The sequence below is a fragment of the Hyperolius riggenbachi genome, chromosome 1 (assembly GCF_040937935.1).
Source record: "Hyperolius riggenbachi isolate aHypRig1 chromosome 1, aHypRig1.pri, whole genome shotgun sequence".
Taxonomy (NCBI): Eukaryota; Metazoa; Chordata; class Amphibia; order Anura; family Hyperoliidae; genus Hyperolius; species Hyperolius riggenbachi.
Window position 1 is genome coordinate 171,445,844 of NC_090646.1, and position 22,065 is coordinate 171,467,908.

Genomic DNA, 22,065 nt, shown 5'->3' on the forward strand with positions numbered 1-22,065 from the left:
CAGCTGATCCCGACTTTATGTATAATCGAATAGCATTCTCTACTTTGCAAGAGGCCAAAGACATGAATGGAGAACAAATATATTTACCACTCTGATCCACTATCATAACACAAAGTTGGCCATACACTATTTATCACTCAATTTAGGTTTCGATCAATACTACAATGAATATAATGATCAATATAAGGATTGATTATTTTGCTACCAACTAAAGGCCATCTTTGTTGATCAATCTGCCAACCAATTTATCAATCGATTAATTGATCATTATATTGATCACAGTTGCTCAAATCCACTTCAATGTATGACCGGTCAAGTATTTTGTCTAGTCAAAAGTCTAATTGGGAAAAAAATTGTACAGTGTTTGTCTACCTTAAGTCAATGGACCCCAGATCATTACTTTTCTTTTTTGGGGTGAGAGCGAATGGTCCATTTGCCACTTTCAAATGAAAGCATCTTCCCTACTGTAGTGTTGGTGTTCAAATTCATAATATAAAATGCGGAATAACCAGATATTTTCATACACCACAGTTCACCAGTACCGAACAAGCAGACAGGGTCAGTGGCAGTTCGCTTACATGAGTTTCACGGTGCACTCCACTTAAAGGATACCAGAGCTAAAAACATTAGGAGAAACAAGGGGAGCAGGTATTTATGGGGAGCTGTCCTAATGGACACCGCTCCCCCGTTCTCCTGTGTCCCTCTCCTTTCTTACCTAAAGCCCTCCAGCAGCCTCTTCCGAGTTCCCGGAGTTGGGCATCACTGCGCAGGCGCTGACCCTGCTGTGCACGTCCTACAACATGTGACCACGGCAGGAGTGCACTGCGCATAACATCACGACTATATCATGCACAAGCGCAGAGCACTCCTGGCCGCGCTATTGGCCGAATTTGAACCCCAACACTATTCTTCAAACCACCACTGTAGTATAATCATAGCAGGCAATCAATACACTGATCACCATCATAAACGTCAAACAAAAAAAACAAAACAGAACAACACTGTAGATATTGATAACTTAAAGGGGCCCTCTGATTTTTAAAAATTAAGAATACTAAACTATTACTAGGTTCTCACTTCTTTATAAACTGGCCCCTTAGAGAATGTATCTGGTGTGCTGCTAGAGGGGTTAAATTGGTGCACCAGGCAGGAAGTGGTTAAGTATCTTTAGTACAATCAGTTATTAAATCGTCTGCCCTCACTTTGAGAAAAAAAATGAATGTTTGTAGTGGTGTGAGTGTGGTGGACTCACACCAGTCATACCAAAGCTTTAAGCAAACTGCATCTGTTTAAGAAACAGAACACTGGAGTATGCTCCTTGTTATTATCTTTATTGTGAGCATCTTGGAGCAGCTGTTAATAAATCTGTCTAGTGAGAGCGCCTTTCTCCAGCATCTGATAATGGAAAGCGATACAGCAGCTGACATTGTGCAGAAACAATGCAAAGTCTGTATGCAGAATACGTGTGGGCTCTCTGAAAAGTACTCTCACACACATACTACTATTCAGCCTCTGCTGTAAGCACAATACATCATGAAATATAACTAACAGTACATGATCCTTATAGCAAAACCATACATTTTAGGGTATTTTAACTATGCAAGCTGACTCTTTCAACCATCCACAGTCTGCTAATGCAACAGAATGGGTAGAGCTGCTCTGAATGGTCATTCAAGTAGTCCCAAGCTGTGGATGTCAGTCCAGCTTTGTAGTTGCCTCCTCTCCTTCTAATTCCTCATTGTTTTCTCCCGTGCTGGCGGGGAGGCTCACACTTGAACAGCTTACATCAAACATGTTAAAGAGTGAAAGAGGCAGATGGACTGACAGCTCATATGACGTCTGCACTAAGGCGGGGAGGTCCCTGAGAAGAGCAGATCTGAGGGAGTGGGCATGGCTTCGGCTTGGCTCAGACACTGACTAGGGAGTTGTGCTGTGCAGGCGCTGTCCACTTATCTGCTGGTTCTGAACTCTGGACCGCAGCCAGCTGCCTTTCCTGCCCTCCGCTCAACAAAACGGGAGTGAGGAGCTCCGGACGCTACTGGGGGGAGACTTCACACGTCTATCTTCTCTACACATCTGCACTTGCATCCAGGAGATCGAGGGGGTGTACCATAGGAAACCTTGTTCTGGATACCGCTTTAATCGCTTGGTGTTGGGAATTTAATCTTGTTTTGCCTAAACACTTTCTGGATTTAGTAGTGCACGCGTCGCTGGCTTTTTGGATTACCCTAAAACACCCGTAAAGTCTCCATACAGCACAGGTATGATATGTGGATCCGATTGCACTTGAGTGGAAACTGTATCACGTTTTGAAAGCATTGCCGCTCTTCTCTGCTGTTATCAGTAGCTCGTACAGCGATTATTACTGTTTTCAGGGGATTAACCCTCCAGGCCATCTTGTTGACAGCATATAGTCTTGTGTGTTGCAACTTTTCAGCAAGTTGATATAAAAGTTTCATTTGATGCTCAGCACAGCCTCTGCTGTTCTGCTAAGAGGTCAGTGCTGATGTGAGATATTTTTTAATGAATGGCCATTCAGTTGAGCTCTGCCCATGCTGTTGCCCTGGCAGTCTGTTGTTCAGTTAGTTAAAAGAGTCTGCTTGCATATTGAATTATTTTAGCATGCATGCTTTTACCGTAAGGAGTGCTACTGTTTAACACTTGGTGTGTTTCGCTGGCATCGTGTTTACAGCAGAGGCTAAATGGCATGGGTACTTTCCAGAGAGCCCACATGTACTCTGCATACAGGCTTTGCATTGTTCCTACACAATTCAGCTGCTCTATTGGCTTTCTATATCAGATGCTGGAAAAAGGCACTCTCGCTAGACATATTTATTAACAGCCTTTCCAAGACGCTCACAAATGACCATACTAATAAGTAATATATTCAAGCGGTGCATTTCCTAAACAGATACAGTTTGCTTTGGTTTTGACTCGTGTGACCACTAGGAACATCTTAAATGAGGATTGGGGCTATACAGTATGAGCTAAGTGTGTTTCCGTTGACCCTGGTTGGATTACAGGCAAACTGGTGTCCTGTTCAAGAAGCCTAAAGGTGCCCATCTGCAATATAATCTTGATCATTGGCATAGAAATAAGGGATTCAGAGGTTGCAACCGCACCAGGGCCCCTGGACCAGAGGGGCCCCTCAGGGGCCCTCCTTCATCCACCTTATTAGATTTTCATTGGTGCTATATTAGTAATAAACCCCTCTATATGTCCATTGATTAGTAGTAAACCTTAACCAACTGTTTTCTTACTTTGATTACACTTCTCAGACACTGAAACTGTCCTTGGTAAGTTTTGGGGCTCTATATCCATATAAATAGAGTGCTTGGGGTCCTATTTAAAACTCACACTGGGGCTCCAAGCTCCTCAGCTACAACACTGATCTTGATTGTACAATCTTACCAAATGTATGTAGTAAAATGGTATACTGTCAATATACTTTGGATGGATACTGTAGGTAATTCTCATCTTACAAAGAATTGGTAAAATTGTATAATCAAAATTGTATAATTAATGGGCACTCTTACTCCCCTTCTCAACCACCACCACCCATCCTAACCATAGCTAACCTTAACTCCTTACTGCCTGGTGCCTTACTTTAACCTGCCTGGTGCATACCATTACCCCTTACACCCAGATGCGAATCTACCCTGAATCTAACCCCTAACCTTCCAGCAAAGCTCCAAGCCTTAACCTTCTAAACAGGGACACATTGATGCACAGGGTAAATCGATAGGACACCTGCTACCCACATTATGTTACTATCAAGCGTAAAAAGCCGGGTGAGGCGAGCTCTGTGCTCCTCTCTCCCAGTACAGATTGCTGTGTTGCACGCCGTAAGCGTTTGGCTTGTGTGGACAATTTGCACTAATCGTATTGATCCCGGAAAATAGCATGCCATGAACGTGACAAACTCATTTGTAAAGTGAATCAAAGCTGGCTGCTAGCAATGAAAATCCCGGTTCACTTCATGATCATTTCCACAGCAGCTTTCAGGGAAGCAAGCAGAGTGGTCCAGGCAACACCATTTCCAAATGATTCTCCCTAATGCTGTAGTATTTATTTACTGTATTTATGTAGTGCTATCACTGCACATCTCTATACATAACCTCAGTACCACTCTATGTTATGTCACATCCACAATCTAAAATAAACCCCCACAAACAATAATCTGGCTGTATGTCGGTTAATCCACCAGTACATGTGCATGCCAGGCTCGAGGAAGGAAAGCAGAGTACACATAGAGATTTACACAACAGGTATAATGGGATTATTCAACTCCAAGCAGATAGTGGGGCTGATTTATTATAATGGAAGCAAAAAAAAAAAGTAAAGCAAAAGGGTAACAGCTACTAAGACCAACCATATATTCTGGCGTATAAGACTACTTTTTAACCCTTGAAAATCTTCTGAAAAGTCAGTGGTCGTCTTATACGCCGGGTGTCATTGATGCCGGGTGATATGCCCTATCCTGTTACCGGCTCTCAGATCTCGCTGCTGAGGACTGTAGTGAATCGCCGCAGGCCCACATGTGCGAGATCTGAGAGGCAGAGAAGGAGGTAAATAGGATACAAGGGTGGACCAGAAAGGTGAAAGAGGAGTGTTTTATGGGCTCAGCGCAATCTATTCTTCCATATCGTTCTGATAAACAGGTAGACAAGGAGAGTTACATAGTTACATAGTTATTTGGGTTGAAAAAAGACATATGTCCATCGAGTTCAACCAGAAAATAAAGTACAACACCAGCCTGCTCCCTCACTTATCCCTGTTGATCCAGAGGAAGGCGAAAAACCCTTACAAGGCATGGTCCAATTAGCCCCAAAAGGGAAAAAATTCCTTCCCGACTCCAGATGGCAATCAGATAAAATCCCTGGATCAACATTATTGGGCATTACCTAGTAATTGTAGCCATGGATGTCTTTCAACGCAAGGAAAGCATGGTATAGAATTTGCCATAACTACTTCCTGCGGCAATGCATTCCACATCTTCATCACTCTTACTGTAAAGAACCCTTTCCTAAATAAATGGATAAAACGTTTTTCCTCCATGCGCAGATCATGTCCTCTAGTCTTTTTGAGAAGGCCTAAAGACAAAAAGCTCACCCGCTAAGCTTTTATATTGCCCCCTGATGTATTTATACATGTTAATTAGATCCCCTCTAAGGCGTCTTTTCTCTAGAATAAATAAACCAAGTTTATCTAACCTTTCTTGGTAAGTGATACCTTTCATCCCACGTACCAATTTTGTTGCTCGTCTCTGCACCTGCTCTAAAACTGCAATATCTTTTCTGTAATGTGGTGCCCAGAACTGAATTCCATATTCCAGATGTGGCCTTACTAGAGAGTTTAACAGGGGGAATATTATGCTAGCATCTCGAGTTTATATTTCCCTTTTAATGCATCCCAAAATTGTGTTAGGTTTAGCTGCAGCGGCTTGGCATTGAGTACGATTATTTAACTTGTTGTCGATGAGTACTCCTAAGTCCTTCTCCAAGATTGATGTCCCCAACTGTATCCCATTTATTTTGTATGGTGCTAGACCATTGGTACGACCAAAATGCATGACTTTACATTTGTCAACATTGAATTTCATCTGCCATGTATGTGCCCATATAGCCATCCTATCCAGATCCTGTTGCAATATGACACTATCTTCCTGAGAGTTGATGATTCTGCACAATTTTGTATCATCTGCAAAAATAGCAACATTGCTCACTACTGCATCTACTAGGTCATTAATAACTAAATTGAAGAGCACTGGACCCAGTTCAGACCCCCGTGGGACCCCACTGCTAACAGTCACCCATTTTGAGTACGATCCATTGACCACAACTCTTTGTTTTCTGTCCATTAGCCAGTACCCCATCCATGCACACAGACTCTTCCCCAGTCCTTGCATCCTCAACTTTTGCACCAGACTTTTGTGTGGGACAGTGTCGAAGGCTTTTGTATATCACATCTACAGCATTCCCAATATCCACATTAGCGTTCACTACCTCATAAAAGCTGAGCATGTTAGTCAAACAGGACCTGTCTTTAGTAAAACCATGTTGATGCTGAGAAATAAGATTATTTTCTTCTATGAAGTCATGTATAGCATCTCTTAGTAACCCCTCAAATAGTTTGCATACAACTGATGTTAAGCTTACAGGTCTATAATTTCCTGGATCTGATTTTATATGTTGCGTTGCAGTCTGGGTAACTCATGCGTTTACAGTGGCAGTGAGGCATGCATTGATTGTACTGTATTGCTCACTGTATGGTCACACCCTGCAGTGTGATGTTTCAGCTATGTTGCATTGCAAGCTGACTGCAATGCAACCAACTCAGTGTGAAAGGGCCTTAAAAGGACACTTGTGCCTTAGTCACATTATCTTACATATTTGCATACACTCTTTCAGATGTGTGGGATGCACATTTATAGGCGCTACCTGTGTGCTGTCCACAAAGGATGCAGCATGCCATCAGTTATCTAAACATGCATGCAAAAATGCAGTAGATGTCAATGAGCCCAATGATTAACACTGGGTGTGAGTTTTAATGCGGTTTTGCCTTAAAACTGACAGCATCCTACATAGGGCCATATTCACTGAATATTAGTAAACTTGCCATGTGCTCCCAATTTTACCATTACTTACAGAAACTGTGTAGGGCACATTATGCAATAAGTGCAACCACATTCCCTGTGTAGGGCACATTATGCAATAAGTGCAACCACATCACTTGCATTTCTAGTGTAGCACATGGTAAAATTGCCATGTACTACCTGCGCACGGCAACTACTAATATTTAGTGAATATGGCCCACAGTGTGAAGAAGCACTTACCTTACCAGTGTGACTTCCCTGGTGTTCATGGGTCATGTGTACCCGAGATGACAAGAGACATGATGAGATGGGCATGCATATGTTGAGTGCAAAGCATACAAATAACGAGAGTTAACTTTCAGGTATGCAAGGGACATTTTCTCTCCAGTTGGGACCAAGTCTAACCCTCACAGATAAGGTATTACAGCCATAAAATTATTTCTTGGAAGAGAACTGCTTCTGAGTTCAAGGAATAGATAAAAAAAGGTCAATAGTTCATATATTTTAGCTCTCGGACACTAAAACATTAAAACTACATTTTAAGTTTTTAAACATAAAATAAGAATGGGCGATATCTAAAAAAAAGTAATTTTCAGGAGTAGGATAATAGATACAATTGCTTATCTCATCAGTTTATTTACACCTCTAGTTCACTTTAAGCATTACATTTTTACTGCAGACTGGACAGAGAAAAACTCTTGCATGCAGAACTTCTCTGGCGTGTAAGGTTTACCTTCGAAAGACATTTCCTATGCTTAGAACAGGAACAAGGGTGTTCATCTGTGTAATGTGTGTGGTGTCTAAAAAGGTGTCCTTTCTTAGCACAAGTTTTTTTTTTTTAAATCACACCCAGAACATTGGTTAGTCTTTAATTCCATTTGCAGACTTTCTCTTGCATATGTAATGCTGCTCACATTCCCTATCTCCCCTTGTGTAGCCCTTCTCTATGACACACGCTATATTATGGCCTATGAAGAAATCCAGCCTTATGTTTTCTCAGGCAGGTAATGATGAATAGATGCCCCATCCCACTTTTTTCTATAATGGTGAACTTTTTTTAAGCAGAAGAATAGTTTGTGTATAGTTCTAAGAAACTTTCTTAATCTTCAGGGTCAATATCAAACCCACCAATCCTGTTAAACCACTTTAGAGCATTGTGATTTCACCCTCCCAATTGCCTTAAGTACATTTCATGTAAAGTTTTCCTTTTAGGAAAATTTCAGCAAAACAGAAAATCACGTTGGCTTCAATTCATTTAGCTTATCTCTTGTCTTTAATAACGTTTCTAGAGTTATCACCATGGTGATAAGGCATGTCGTATTCAGGAAACATTTTACCTCAGGAAAACCTAAAGTTAATTCCTCTGTCTTTCAGTTAAAGGGAGATCTCTAACGTTAGTTAACTCTTCAATCCTTAAAATAACTCCAGAATTCTAAAGTTAAAGACAAGCTGTTAATTAACTGCATGTGAAAATAACTACAGAGGAGGCAACTTAACCACTTCAGGACCATAGTGCTAAACCCCCCTAAAGACCAGGCTATTCCATTCAAAATAGGCCACTGCAGCTTTAAGGCCTTGCTGCAGGGCTGCACAACACAGAACACTAGTGATCCCCCCCCCTTTTCTCCCCACCGACAGAACTTTCTGTTGGTGGGTTCTGATCGCCCCCCAGTTTATATTTTTTTTAACAAATATTTATAGTCATTTATTAAATAAACATATTTTTTGTATCCTGTTCTCCCTCTTCCTCTCACCCCCTCCTCCAGCCAATCACAGCGATCGGCAGTCATAGGCTTCAGCCTATGGGAGCCGATTGCTCTCTTGTGACCCAGGGGGACTGCAGACTGCAGATTGCAGTGCTGTACTTAGTAAAAAGACTAGCAAAACTGTCTAACAGACTGAAGGTGGGACGGAGCTCCACCTCCCAAGCAGGAGATGCTTGGGAGGTGTGCAATCTCCTGCAGTAGCCGGCCCCAGGACTTCATGCCAATTGGCGTTAGGTGATCATGGGGCTGCTGCCGCGGTCACGCCTATTGGCGTGATGCGGTCTTTAGGTAGTTAAGGAATGAAGAGATAATATAACTCTCTCACTGTGAAAACGTATCTCTACACGTTAATAAGGCAAGCTTTGATGTGTGGTGGTAAGTTTTCTCTTGCTTTATTATCTCCAGCGAGATCTTAGTGAATTGAGGCCATTATCCCTCAGGGCAAATGAAAACTCACCTGTCAGGGGGTAGAGGTTTGAAATGCTAAGCCGGGGTCATACAAGACTATACTGAAGGTTGTTGAAAGGCCAGTAAATTATTAGTTGTGTGAGTGAAATCACAGGTCCACATGATTATTTATTTATTTATTTTTTCAAGCCAGTTTTGCACGGTCACTTATAATCTCGATGACTTTGTTACTAGAGATGCCTTAAAGAAGCACCATAGTGACAAATAGTATAATATAGTAAATTATTCAGGAGATCTACATTTATAAGTTGTGTGGAACTCCTACCCCCCCCCCCCCCCCCCCCCAGCATTCTGGGAGTCTGGCTTCAGAAGACAGAGTATACAGACATTCCACAGAGCTTTACCTGACAGGACAAGATGTTACCACCTGTAATACATCAGAGTGAGGAAAGAGTGAAAGAGGATTTTACACATTCTTTAAACATTTTTATTCATAATTGTATTTTCTCTACAGTTCCTAGAAATTCCAAAAATTAATTTGCAATCATTTTGAGTGACATTCTGATGTCTTTACTTGGGATAGTCAGTGGCATAGCAATGGGGGTACAGAGGTTGTGACCGCATCGGGGTCCTTGGGCCAGAGGGACCCTCCCTAAACCACAGTATTAGTCCTCTATTGGTCCTGTGCTGGTGATAATCACTTCTATAGATACTTTGAATGATAATAATCATTAACAAACAGTTCCCCATCCCCCTCTTGGACCTCTGACACTGTGTTGTCCTTGTCAGGTTTTAGTCCGCTGTCTCGTAATTGTTGTGAATATGCTGTGATATCATGACCATGGTCCTATCAGTTTGCTGCCTGTGAACCTCAACTTTTTTTAACTGCCAATCAAGCAGTATCTTCCTTTGTGCAAAGAACTTTCAGAAACGAACATTCCGTACAGATCACCTGGCAGGACTAAAGATGTCACTACCAGTGATAATTTTCAGAGTGTCAATCAGGGAGAGGAAATATTTTACAACGGGCAAACACAGACTAAATAATCTATGAATGAATATTGTAAAAAATAAGCAATGTTATTAATTATGTTATTTTCACTACAATTCCTCTTTAAATAGCACCCTGTCACCATGATATATGCTGTACTTGCATTGCCTGTGCCAATGCATGTATTTATTTTCCTGTATTTGCACACTTTGCTCTATTTGTAGGTGACAGAGGATTAGACCCATAAGGACTGAATATGTTTTGTGACTGCCATTTTACTGAGGACTGACATCTATAACATCACAGCTTTCACTTGCTGAGTCAAGCGAATGTCAAACAGTAATGACAGCTACTCTATATTTTACAGGGAGCACTTTTATATTTCACTCTCTTACAGCATAATACATCTGGCTCCGTTTCTACCTTAGATTGCTTTCTGTCTCCTTTTGAGTAGCAAGAGCTGAATTCAGCCCCATGTATGGTCATTTACATAAAGAAATGGTTAAAGGATACCCGAAGTGACATGTGACATGCTGAGATAGACATGTGTATGTACAGTGGGAAGCACACAGATAACTATACTGTGTTCCTTTTTTTCTTTATCTGCCTGAAAGAGTTAAATATCAGGTATGCAAGTGGGTGACTCAGTCCTGACTCAGACAGGAAGTGAATTCAGTGTGACCCTCATTGATAAGAAATTCCAACTATAAAACACTTTCCTAGCAGAAAATAACTTCTGAGAGCAGGAGAGAGAGATAAAAAGGGCCAATGGTTCATAGATTTTAGCTCTGGCATACTTCAATGAATGTATCATTGAGCTAAAACAATAAAACAGTTAAAACTTAAAAAGTAGGTTTAAACATAAAATAAAACTGTGGGATATCTTAAAAAGTCATTTTTAGGAGAAGGAAGATAGATACAATTGTTTACTTCATTAGCTTATTTTCGCTTCAGGTGTCCTTTAATATAAAATACTCTCTGATATATAGAAATGATTTTATACCATTGAGAAAATTATATTTTATTCACTGTGTACAGAATTTCAGATATTTTCCCCTGTAGTTGCATTTTCTGTTCAACTTACACCACCTTGCTGATCCTTTGCAGTACGTCATATCAGACTAGGTGGTGCCTGTTGTGGCAAGTGATAAGCAAAAAAAATCTTCTAACATTCTAACTAGCATCACCCAGGAAGGGGAAGTTGGGTCTAGCAAATCTCTAAACAGTTAATAAAGCTGTAATGATGATCCTAACTTCCTCATTTGGATGTGGCCAATTAGCGCATTAGAATATTTTTTTTCCAATCACCTCTGGTTGTGGTATCTAGTGCATTTAGATAACTACACATTTGTGTATTTAGTACATGTGTCTTACAATTTTTAACAGCTATTGCATTTTTAAATACCACTATGCCTTGTCTATGTACAGCACTGAAATTCATCAACACAAACCTGAGTAAACAAGAAAACAATGTTTTCTAGTTGTGTTACTACCACAAGGCTATGTAGCCCAAAAGATTCAACATTATATCTTCTTCAATATGCATGACCTCGGCCAATTTACAGGCATGAAAGTGGTCATGTGGTGGGGGGATACATGATAAACCCCACAAGCTCTGATTTTGGTATTAGCACTGGCCATTTGGAAGCTAGCAACAGAAAACTTTGATTCACACAGTGGCCACTTAATTTAATCAACTTCAGGCTTGCATTAAAATGTAGGTAAACCATATTAAAGAAAACGAATGCTGGCTAGTTCAGCACCGACCTGCATTTCTCAGAGGTTACTGCTTCCCATTCCTTAGTGTAGTAAATGTTTGGCCTACTCGACTTCCCAGCAACTCCTGTCTGATTCCTGACTGTTATTCTAGCTTCTATAGGCTAACATTGTGTGATGTGTGTATATACTGTACACACAACATGTACCCCTATTATGTCCCTAAACATGTGTGTCTTCATCAAATGTCCCAGGTTTGCCAAAAAGTGCCCTCATTCTGTGTACCGAGCACAGATGCCCCATTATGTTCCCTGACACCTGTGGCTCCATCATGTCCCCAGCCCAAGTGACATTATTACATCCTTCATTGCCTCTATAATGTCCCTCATGACAAACATTCCCATTGTATGCCAAATAATCCACGTTATGCTTTCCAACAAGAGCTGCCATTGAATCCAGCAATAAGTGTCCCTTTATGTTCCTTAGCTTGCGTGACCCCATTGTATCCTCTTATACATAGTTCCCCAACCCTGTCTTCAAGGCCCACTAAGGCCAAGAGGATATGTTTTTCAGGAAACTGCGCATAGTCACAGGTGGGATAACTTGTGTCTCAGCAGAGCTGATCAACTACCTCTGTGGATTTGCACAAAACATGCACTTTTGGTGGGCCTTGAGGACAGTTTTGGAGAAAACTGCTCTAGTAAGTTCTTCCACCATGTCCCCTAATGAGTTCTTTCATTGTGTCTCTAAATGCAAATGTCTCCATTCTATTCCCCAATGATTTCTCCCATCCCATTATGCTTTCCAGCACCTCAATGATGTCAAGGAATAAGTGACCTCTCATGTCTCGCAACAGTTGCCTGCACTATGTTACCTAACCTCCAATAGAGAGTAATACAGTCAGGAAAATGGTGCTGGTACAACTACAGTGGCTTGCCCACCTCTGATGTGTGCAAGCACTTTTGGCTGTCATCTCTCATACACCGCACATTATAACAAAATTATACTGCACTGGAGATCAGGAGAGGGAAATGGCAGGTATCTAGGTAAATAAGTGGAGACCAAAGTACCAAAAGGAATAAAGGGGCCTTTTGGAGTAGGGGGTCCTCCTAGGTCTTTTGTCACTAATGATTAACAGGGGGCCCTGGGAACAACAAATTGGTTTTGCAGTTTTACAACAACCAAATACATTCTGCTCTGGGAAAAAAAATGAAAAGAACATCATTCTAACTCTTAACAATTAGAAAAATACATGCCATTCTTTTTTTAGGCCCACAAAGAAAATGTTGGTATGCAACTAACATGCATTTCTCAGTAGTAAGGACTGTCAATGCATGAACCCATTTGAAAATACATAATCAGGCAGGGTTTACACTAAAGTAAAAATTGGTCCATTACACAAAAGAGTCCACAACAGGGACATGTCAGCGGATATAATGTTCAGGACGTAAAGCATATGATTCATTCAGACATGTTCTCAATGCAAAAGCCCAACCTGCACAACTTTTACAGATACTAGGCAGAAGTTGAACATTAATAGCAAGTCTATTATGACATGTCCAGTGCAATGGACACATCTGAACAGGGGTTTAGGGGCATAACTACAGTCTGCCAAGCCCCGCCTGTACCTAATGCAGTGCAGCAGTTGAGCTTTAGAATACCAGCTTCTGGCAGTGGGACAGCTCCTTCTTTTCACTGTACAAGCGCCATACAGCACCATACGACTCTCCCCTGCATGTCACATGACATACAGGGGCAGGAGCCATATGGTGCTGTATGGTACATGTACAGTGAAGAGGAGAGTGGAGAAGCTGTCCCAACGCCAGAAGCTGGTGATCCATGGCTCGCTGCCCTGCATTAAACGATACATCTGGCAAAAATGTTGTGTAAAAACACATACCTAGGGTTGTCATTCCTGTCTAGCAAGGATGGATCGCGTCCTCCAAAATGCTTCGTATTTGCTCTATTTGGTCCGGCTTGGCTGTGAACTGAAAGTATTCAACCTCAGGCCTGCGCAGTTTGAATCTGGGATTGGCTGCATACGGGCGCAGTTTGCTTCCTCAATGTCCGCTGGCACATGCGCAGTTAATCTTTCTGTATGAACTGCGCCTGTGTCTGGCCAATCCCAGATTCAAACTGAGGGTGAATACTTCCGGTTCACAGGCCCCGACCTCAGAGGTTGGGACCCGGACCGAATAGCCCTAATAGACATAACTATGGACTGACAGCTTTAGGTGTGTGTTTTTATACAAGATTTTTGCCAGATGTATACTTTAAGTACAGGTATGCATTTCACAGCATGTTACCATAGCAATGCCACCTGTTAACCGGGTAATGCCAGTCACGCTAAAGAATTAACGTGCCGTACTCCCTCGGGATTAGTAACGGTAGAATTGGCAATAGGATTCCAATATCAGCAATATCTCCTCTCTACTAGAGAGGAGATATTGATGATATTGGAACCAGTGGATGTTTCTGTTGTTGGAAGAGCTTAGAGAATACAGTTGGAGTGAACATAATTTTGCAAGCGCTGAAAGCTGGTCCCTGCGTGGTCAGCATTAATATCCAGTGAGCGTGTTTTCTAGCTAGTGCATTCTGGTGGAGGCACATGTGAGGTGGTGCAAGATGTGTTCACAAGAAGGTGGAGGAAAAGGAACCTTCTGTTGTTAAAATACTGGATTACGTTATGTTTTGCTGTCCTTCTTTCTGAGCTTATACCAGCGTGAACCAATACATCAGGAAGGTCCAATTCGAATTGTGGAATTTGAAAAAACGCTGAAGGCTGGTCTACATGTGGTCAGCAACGTTGTCTGTGTGAAGCAAGACACAGTGTGAAACAAGACTGCCACTTGAATACTTTGCGTTTGAGCGTGCAGTGCTGATCTGTAATTCAATCAGCCAACAAATCTGGTGAGAGTACACTATACTACTATTTTTGTGTTGAAACTTCTGATGCAACTGGTCACAGGATATTTTTGAGGACTAATTTGACTTGATATTATGAACATTGTGAGCGCTGCATAAGCTCTAATTTACTTTTATTACAGGTTGGTGATACCCCCCATTCTTGCAGTGATCCAAATAGAACGTTTTGTGGGCATTGTGAGGAGCGCTCATAACACTATAAAAAATAACAATTTACTCTGCTTCATTTAATGTTCTCACATGACACGCTGCAGCTCAACACAATAGTACAATGCCTGGCTGTGAGTCTGTGACAAACAAACTACTCACCCTCGGCTACTCCATTCCTCCTCAGTCAGAACATCAGGGCCACCTCCTCCCTTCTGCTGTGCAAGTCAAATGAAACACTGCTGCTCTCCTGCCTACCCCCTCCTCACTCACTGTCAGACTCCTCACACAGCACAACAAGCTGCTTTTCCCCAATGATAACCTCTTCCCCTCGCTCTCCTCTCACTTCGCCTCCTACTCTGACTGCACGCTGTTAGTGTAAACAAAGTAGAAACATGCTGCCACTGTAATCTCTGCGCCTAAAGCAAATGTTTCACCTTGATTCCTGAGAGAACTGGCCCTGTGTCCAGCTTTAGGATGTGTACAGCAATATTACCACTGGTTTGTACACCAATCCCATAGTGGGAAGTTAGCCTTAATTTGTTGGGCTTTATCAATGTATTACTTTTCTCAGGTCTCAAAAAACTGTTCCCCTGGACCCAAGCGTCCTTCAGGCTGAGGGCCCCTTTGCAACCATTTTCCTGAATTATCACCATAAGGTCAGAAACCCACTAGCAGCCTTTTCTAAGCGCTAGTGATTTGAAAAGGCTCTTGCTAATGCAATGCTATGGGAAATTTTTATAAAATCACATCGCTCCAGTGTGATCACACCTATAGAATTACATTAGCAAGAGCTTTTCAAATCACAAAGCGCTTAGAAAAGCACTCCTAGTGGGTTTCTGGCCTAATCCTGCCTTTGTAATTCTCTGTAAGTGCTGGTTCACACTGCAAGAGCCTTTTAAGTGCTAGTGATTTGAAAAGCTTTTGCTAATGCAATGCTATCGGGGATTTTTACAAAATCCAATCGCTCCAGTGAGAACGCACCCATAGCATTACACTAGCAAGAGCTTTTAAAATCACAAACACTTAGAAAAGCTCTTGCTGTGTGAACCAGCCCTAACCAAACATTCCGCAGAGATCACCTGCCAGCAGTAAAGATGTCACCATTTGTGTTAAATGTCAGAATGATGAAAGATTTTACAGTAGGCAAACACTGACTAAATCATTTATAAATGAATATTGTAAAACAAATAAATAAAGCCAATTTCATTTATTATGTTATTTTACCTAGAGTGCCTCTTTAAGGGATAATCTTTGTATACTGCCAGTAACAGATTATTATTATTATTATTAGTAGTAGTATTATTAATAATATAAATATTAATTATAATTTGTAAAGTGCCAACATATTCCGTGGCTCTGTACAAAGTTAGAAAATAAATATGGGTTACGTAAAGATACAGAAAATTATATACATCAAATAAAGGACACAGGTACAAAATACAGAATTGGGGATTACAATGACAAATGTATCATGATGAATAAAATGTATAGCAGAGAGCAAGCTACGAAATGAATTACAAATTCAAAGACACAAAAGGGTGAGAGAGCCCTGCCCTTGCGAGCTTACAAGCAGTAACAGCATTTAATCTATTGCATAATATTCACACAGCATATATATACACATCGCATCTGTACTGTACTCAAGGCAGTGATTGTGCTAGTGACTGACTGGCAGATAGACATAGCTATTTCAGTCATCTGTTTGGGAAAGAGAGTCAAAAATTACATGTACATTGTTGATGGTTTTTTTTTCTCAGACACTGTGTGATATTTGCCCCTGTTACTGGTATGTCATTCATCACTCTAGTAAGTGTACTGTGAGGGCCCATTCACCACGTTTTACACTTTGGCGACCAGCACAGCACTGCTGCACAAGCAATCCTATGGGATTACTCTCACTGCAGTGATTGCGGCATGTATCGCTGATAGCAAACGCGCTGCGTGCAGCATTTTCACTGCAATTGCGTCGCAATTCTTATTCAATAGAATGAGAATCGCAAAATGCAATCTCCAAAAAAATAACTGGAAAAAGTAATGCAAAATCGCAATTGCAGTTGCTAGGTTTACGAGCGTAAACAGGGTCTGAGTGGGATAAGGTGATTTGCTTTATGCTGGGAAGGAGGAGTTGGGTGGGATCAGAAGATCATATCTATGCTAAGAGGAAGGAGGTAGGCAAGGTAAGGTGATCATCTCTTTTTGGGGAATTAGCACAGTTTTTTAACATGTACAGAAGTGATCTGCTAGAATTCGCTCATGCTCATGTACGATGGTAGTATTTACAACATTTCATATAATGTACCACCGGCATACTGGGAAGGGATTTTACTTGGCAACTCTACTGGTCCCCCTGCAATGACTGCTCTCTCACTAATCCTGCCCCAATCATAATCAGTGTTGCTATTTTGGATTTTGAGAATATATATTGGTGAAAATACATTGTATTTTCGCAATATAGTAAAAGGAAAATATTTTTTTTTCAATGCAAAAATTCTCAAAAACCACAAAAATTCACTCCTTTAACCTATTTTGGTTCCTGGACGTAGAAACTACGTCCAGGAACCATGCGCGCTGCCGCGGGCTCCCGCGGCCGATCGCGCGTGTGCACGCGCGCTCCCGGCCGCAGATTCGGTAGCCAGGCAATCAATGAATCGGTCTACGGTGCCCGATCACTGATTCCTCTCCCCTGCTGAAAAAGCGACAGCTTCTCTCGGAAGCTGCGCCTTTTCTGGCTGTTCCCTCCAGATGTGTCACTCTAAGCGTGTGTTACGCTTAGAGTGACGTCATGTAAACAAACTCATGGCCGCCATCTTGTGGCCAAAAAGTAATACTACAACTGAAAATAAAAAAAAATGAAAATCAACACACATTTACATTACAAACCTATTGTTTACCTCCCACCCTCCCAAAACTACCCAAATAAAATGTTTACTATAAAAAAAAAAAAACATTACAATTAAAAAAAAAAACCATGTAAATATTTACCTAAGGGTCTAAACTTTTTAAATATCAATGTAAAGATGAAATATTTCTATATTTTTTTTTATTTTAAACTTGTAAAAAGTGATAGATGCAAAACGGAAAAAATGCACCTTTATTTCCAAATAAAATATTGTCGCCATACATTGTGATAGGGACATAATTTTAATGGTGTAATAACCGGGATATATGGGCAAATACAATACGTGAGTTTTAATTATGGAGGCATGTATTCTTTTAAAAATATAATGGCTGAAAACTGAGAAATAATGAATTTTTCCATTTTTTTCTTATTCTTCCTGTTAAAATGCATTTACAGTAAAGTGGCTCTTAGCAAAATGTACCACCCCCCAAAGAAAGCCTAATTGGTGGCGGAAAAAACAAGATATAGATCAGTTCATTGTGATAAGTAGTGATAAAGTTATAGGCTAATGAATGGGAGGTGAACATTTCTCACGTGAAAACGACGGAACCTGAATGGGTTAAACGTGAAAAATCTAAAAAATGAAAAAAACAAACAAAACACAAATGTATTACAGAATGATTCTCAAAGGCATTTTCGCTCGAAAGATGAATTCTACATTATTTTCCCAAAAATTAATGCGAAAAGAATATCGGCATTTTCGTTCATCACTACCCATAATCAGGAGGTTTATGGCCTGGCCAAATTATGCAACTCAATACTAATGACAGAACGTAACAGGACACTTCTTGTTACCTTCTGTCATTAGAATTACTTCAGCCAGCCCCCTTCCTGTCATGTGATTTCACCTGTCAGATGAAGTCATGGAGCGATAATGTGGAAGTATCTTCGTGGGGTGGAAGGACATGCATGCACTCACTATAGGTCACAGTTCTCCTAAAATGGCAAATCATCACTGACTCAGAGAATTGATTTAGCCAATTATCGCCTCCAGGGTGGGGAATGAGGCATTTTGTTAGAAGTTGGGGTGGTAAATGAAAAAAAAATTCCTGGAATCAAGCTGTAAGCCTGTAAGCTGTATCCTTCAGTCCCATGTGTCAGTATTAAACCTTGAGAGCATACTTGCCAGAGATTGCCTGCAGGCCCAGGGACACGGAAAACTCTTGGGGTCCAGTTAAAAATGAAGGGAAACCACCAGCAGAATTCTGCTGTGTTGCTGCACTCTCCAGAGAAATGGTAGTTCACTCAATCAAGCTAATAACTACCATGTGTGGAGCCTGGGCAGATGGATACAGAGAAAAAAAACTGATGTGAAGCTAGCATATAATCCAAATCAAATGAGCAGCACCCAAATAGCATGGGATCACAGGGGTGTGTGTAGACCAATGGTACCAAAGTAGCAACGCCAGAAAAAAATACTTTAACCCTTTAGCAGTCAATTTATTTAGAGGCTTGCAAGTGCTCCAGGCCAATTTGTTTTAGCGCATCATTTTTTATTTCTTTATTTGTTACTTTTCTTGCTTCTAATTAGTACTGCTGTAATGTGTTTTTATATCCACTTGTCACTAGGGGGCAGTGTGAGACAATAATAGAGGCCTTCTGTTTTCTGTTTCTATATTTTCTGCTAGAGAGAGAGAGAGAGAGATCAAAGCATTCCAAGAATTTACATCACAACAAGTTCTGCAGACTGAGGTCAAAAGCAGTGCACTCATCTTAAACGAGATAAACTCTATTGAAGCTGCAAATGGGTTAAAAAACAGCATAGGCACATACTGTAAATCCTGCATCTAAGCATAGATTGTTGGTTCCATACACATATCCACAGACTCTAACAAGGTCAGTCTCATTCAGGGGTCCCAATGCTAGCAGTGGATGCAAATACATCCCACCCAAACAACAAGCATATTCACAAAGAGACACATACTATATCTAAGCTTGAGAGTGGGCTTACCTGAGGTTGCCTGTATGGCCAGAGGACCTAAACCCCATGGGGTGCAGTTAAACATTGGGTGGAAGGGAAGAGGGGGAACACCAACAATACAGAAACATGACATACTGGATTCTACATTTAGGAGTTGTATCTCCTTTTGTATATTTTGGGCAGGTCAGAGTTCCATCAGGAAGGTCTTAAGAAGGCATGGCTAGCATTGAATCATTCATATATGTTGGAGATTAATTTTTATACAGAGAATGCTGTTGCCAATAAAAATGTAGACTGGATAATTACCAGTTCTATATTGTTATCCTGGGTTGCATAATAGACTCCTATCTTATGGGAATTTTTCCTATCTTCATTTTCCCTGCAGTGCATTGCTGTTGTTAGTCGAGTGGCTTAGTTCGTTTTATATGGTATTATCATAGATAGAATGCTGTGCTTCTTTTGAATGATTACAATTTCCTATAAGCAGCAGCTATACATTCCCTTTTTTTTCCTCTTTATGTTTCCTTTTTTCTTTCATGATATATTCCATTCTTACTGGAAGGGACGGCTAGAGAACTGATCTTCCATCAAAACTACAGTTATAGCCTGCATGTATTGTCCTCCAACTTTGGTTTACTGCTTCCATATTTTGTCAATCCTCTGTACCTTAGTGGTACCTTACAGTGGCTATGGGAGCTTCACCCAAGTTCCATCCATGCACATCTAAGAATTCTTTGAAACTATGCAAATTGTGTTGCAATGCTATGCAGTCACAATGCAACTCCCTGAAAGTTGCAACGCCAAAAGGCATAGTGAGAAAGGAGTCTAAGGCTTAGTCCACCTTAGTGCACCTTTTACAGCATTAACCCCTTGTTCATAGTGTCTCCATTGTGCCAGTTGCATCAGACATATCATACATCGCATTGCTATTATGTCATGTCTGATTTTCAGCCGGTGTCTAGAAGAATCACGCAGGTTGTGACTGTGTATTCCTAACTGCAATAGACCAGTGTCTCTCAGCATTATTACAACATGTACTGCTTTATGAAAGGCGGTATTTGCCAAGTGCCCCCTTCTGTGGGTAACGTCTTCTCAAGTACCTCTTAACACAGTTACAAGTTTGTATATACTTTATGTATATTTTTATTATTAATACTTATTATTATGAATTTACTTTTACTAGTTCAAGTACCCTCTGGCCCCAACAAAAGTGCCCCCTGGGGTATGCGTTCCATGTGAACTAAGGCAATAAACAATGAAGAGAATGATCATGTCGGTGCACAGGTTTGATTGGTTCCTGGGAACCTTAGATGGTGTTTAATGCTGTATATATACTCACCTGTGTCTTCCTCCAGTCCCGTGAGGTGTGTGGTGTTCCTCGCTATCCTCTCCACTCTCTTGTAATTTTCCCTGGTAATCTGGCCAGCTGCAGTGCTCCTCTGCACATGTGCTACGCCCACAACCCCCTTTGCGCTCCCGCATTTGGGACCATTCTGCACTTGCATAGTAGTACTGCACAGACACATGACGCTTCAGGGTATGGATGCGTGGTTGGCGTGCAAACGCAGCTGGGTCTTCGCAGAGGACCACGACTGGCCGTGACTGGTGAGATTACCGGAGAAGATTACAAGAGAACAGAGTGGCTAGAGAGGACGGCAAAGGAGCTTATGCACCTCATGGGGCTGGAGGAAGCCCCAGGTAGGTATAAATACAGCATAAAACACCATCTCAGGTACACTTTAAATTATTAGTCAACATACCTGCTCATCTAATGTGGTCCATTCTGTGAATGGGACTGTTTTAGGAAACTGGCACTGGCTTGGGAAACTTTCTCCTTCCACCACTTATTTCAAAGGTTTTTCAGTGGGTTTCTCATGTGGTGCGAATACCTGCAAAGCAATTTGCAAAGCTGTCCATTTTCTGAAAACATTGTCTAGACTATGGCTTAATAAGAGTATAAGCACATAATCAGGAGATCTATAAATACCCATAGTGTCAGAAAAACAGATCGAAACTTAGAATAAATGTGCAGGGAGGCAGGGGTCACGCAGTGGGGAGCAAAAGTTCAAGGAGAGCAAATGTGAGTGAATCCAAATAGATGTATATTAATCCATCTATTCAATTCCCTATTCCTCATTCTGCAGCTTATTGCTTTGACTGAGCTACCAGTGCGTTAAAGGCCTGTAGGGATTATGTTGAGATGCTGGAGCATGAACTTATATATGGACCATGCAAAAACAATAGAAGCTGATTTGTAAAGGAAGGAAGTACAGTTGTGATATGCTGTGCAGCAAGCAAAATAGGATATAGCTGTTAAATTTAATATAATTGTTAACAATGAATTATTCAGTGTGTTCTGAATTGCTTTGAATTGTACTTTTCCTGCTAACTTCTATGACACTACGGTGCATGCTGTATTTTTATTAACTCTTTGCATTCATAAAGATTATTATTATTTTATTTTTTTAGTTTCTAGCTGAAGCTTTTACATACGCTTGCATAGATAGAGCTTCAAGTGTAATTGCAGGTATGCCTGCCTGCAGGACCGGTTTAAGCAACAATGGGGCCCCAGGGCAAAATAAACCTGGGGGGCCCCCCCAACATATACCCCGGAACAAAAATCGGCATTAGGGGACCTTTTTTGCAGCTGGTATAGTCAGGGTGTGAAGTCCCAATCGGTCGGAGCTCCACATT

At 41.1% G+C, this 22,065-nt stretch overlaps 1 protein-coding gene across 2 annotated transcripts in view; it reads left to right on the top strand.

Annotated features, from left to right (window-relative positions):
* The first annotated feature begins 1,869 nt into the window (after window positions 1–1,869).
* Window positions 1,870–22,065, top strand: part of FSTL5 (follistatin like 5) — a 913,616-nt gene continuing 893,420 nt past the window's right edge. For both annotated transcript variants that reach the window (XM_068278842.1, XM_068278843.1), the window contains exon 1: window positions 1,870–2,261. The gene's annotated coding sequence lies outside the window, so the exon portion shown is untranslated. The remainder of the gene's footprint in view (window positions 2,262–22,065) is intronic.